Consider the following 2,732-nt stretch of genomic DNA (forward strand, 5'->3'; position numbering starts at 1 on the left):
ATCATCGTCATCATTATGAGCAACAGTATTATCTTTATCTTCATCATTATCATCATCATCATCATCATCAACATCATCATCATCAACATCATCATCATCATCATCAACATCATCATCATCATTCTCATCATTATTGCTATCCTCATCAATCTCATCAACAACATTCGATTGGCAAAATCGTTAAGGCATCGGTTAAATTTGTGTGCAGTATTTCTGGTACTTTATATTTTGCGTTCAAATCTCCCGAGTCACCTTTTCTTTTCATCACTCCGAGGTCGATGAAATAAAATACCAGTCATTTACAGTGGTTGATTGTATCGACACCTCCTTCTCCTCTTCTCCTTTTTCCTCCCTTCTTTAGTGCCTAAATCACAAAGGAATACTTTTATTATATCAATAGATTGGTAGAATAGTTAAACCCGCAGACAAAATGCCATTACAGTATTTTCTGCACTCGTTTACATTGCGAGTTCAAATTCTGCTGATAGCAACATTACTTTTCTTCCCTCTAGAATATATATACGTGCTTTACCATAACATTGCCTACAAATCTACATTCGAGTATGTCTAGTTGTAATGTCTAGAGATCTAAATTCGAGTATATCTAGTTAGCATTTCTACAGATCCAAAGTCCTGAATGTCCTAGTCATACAATGTCTACAGATCCAAAGTCCTGAATGTCCGAGTTATACAGATCCAAAGTCCTGAATGTCCAAGTTATACAGATCCAAGGTCCAGAATCTCCAAGTTATACAATGTCTACAGATCCAAAGTCCTGAATGTCCTAGTTATACAGATCCAAAATCCCGAATGTACTAGTTATACAATGTCTACATATCCAAAGTCCTGAATGTCCTAGTTATATAATGTCTACAAATCCAAAGTCCTGAATGTCCTAGTTATACAGATCCAAAGTCCTGAACGTCTTAGTTATACAGATCCAAAATCCTGAATGTCCAAGTTATACAATGTCTACAGATCCAAAGTCCTGAATGTCCTAGTTATACAGATCCAAAGTCCTGAACATCTTAGTTATACAGATCCAAAGTCCTGAATGTCCAAGTTATACAATGTCTACAGATCCAAAGTCCTGAATGTCCTAGTTATACAGATCCAAAATCCCGAATGTACTAGTTATACAATGTCTACATATCCAAAGTCCTGAATGTCCTAGTTATATAATGTCTACAAATCCAAAGTCCTGAATGTCCAAGTTTTACAATGTCTACAGATCCAAAGTCCTGAATGTTCTAATTATACAGATCCAAAATCCTAAGTGTCCTAGTTATACAATATCTACAGATCCAACGTCCTGAATGTCCTAGTCATACGCCATTTTTTTGTAGCTTAGCGTTTTTCGAATAGTATGGATGCTCCATGAGCACACTATATTCTAAACTTCATCAACGGAAACCTCCCAAATAACTCTTAGGTCCTTTCTTCGTACAATGCTTCATAATTTCTAAAGTTCCTATAACAACTGGAACTGTTCTTGTGGACATATTGCTCATAGTGGTTCCGTTAATCTCCAGGTCTTTATATTTGCAGAGTTTTTCAACCTACTTCCATCTATCTTTTTTTTTTGTTGACGTCTAGGACTCATAAGATAAGAACCTAACCCTGTTTCTATTAGCGTTTAACTCATTGAGATTACAACACAACACCCTGGACCGGACGACGGTCCATCGTATTGCTAACTTCCCAATTACTGGTGAAACACATTAACAGGTCAATGAACTCGAACAACATGAAACGCTTTTTCTCAGAAACTCAATACACGGTCCGGCCTGGGAATGGAAACCACGATCTTGTGATAGGCCACTCAATCGACTGGGCAATTTGCCTTAACTTTCAACCTGTTTACTGAGTTGTTATATATTTCTTTATTGCTCACAGGGGACTAAACATAGAGGGGACAAACAAGGAAAAGCAAAGGGATTAAGTCGATTACATCGATCCCAGTGTGTAACTGGTACTTATTTAATCGACCCCGAAAGGATGAAAGGCAAAGTCGACCTCGGCGGAATTTGAACTCAGAACGTAACGGCAGACGAAGTACCGCTAAGCATTTCGCCCGGCATTCTAACGATTCTACCAGTTTGCCGCCCTTACTGAGTTGTTATTGTCATTTAGACAATCTGTATCAGTTATTGTACAAGGCCTGTATCAATTATCTTGGATAATGATATACGGTTTGTTCGCTCTTACAACCTTGTGTTTATGTGCATCTTTATACCGTGAGAGTCACACTATTATATACCATTGACAGTTTCTGTTCGAGTTAGTAATTCTATTCTACTTTCTCTGTTCTTGTGCGATGCAACAAATTATTGAATCATTCATTGTGTGAATGGCGCTAAGAATAGCATGAAAATGCACCGACAACTGGTGATATATAAATGTGACCATATCATATCACATATCATATCATATCATATATATATATATATATAAATGTACGCTCGTATGTATCGTTCCACACTTATATAACACATGCACACACACACAGTAAGCACATAAACATGAAACAAGGTGGAAAATATAGTATTCGAATACCAGAGGTGGAGTAATATGTTTTATTAATAAAGGTGCAAAGACATCACAAAAGCTGTTACTCAGAGTTTCACGTTCCCGTTCTCAACCAAAACTGTCCGAAGAACGGGAACGTCAAACCCTGAGTAACAGTTTTTGCGATGTCTTGGCAGCTTTATTGATAAAGTATACACACACAC

Source organism: Octopus bimaculoides, chromosome 12, assembly GCF_001194135.2.
Source record: "Octopus bimaculoides isolate UCB-OBI-ISO-001 chromosome 12, ASM119413v2, whole genome shotgun sequence".
NCBI classification, from domain to species: domain Eukaryota; kingdom Metazoa; phylum Mollusca; class Cephalopoda; order Octopoda; family Octopodidae; genus Octopus; species Octopus bimaculoides.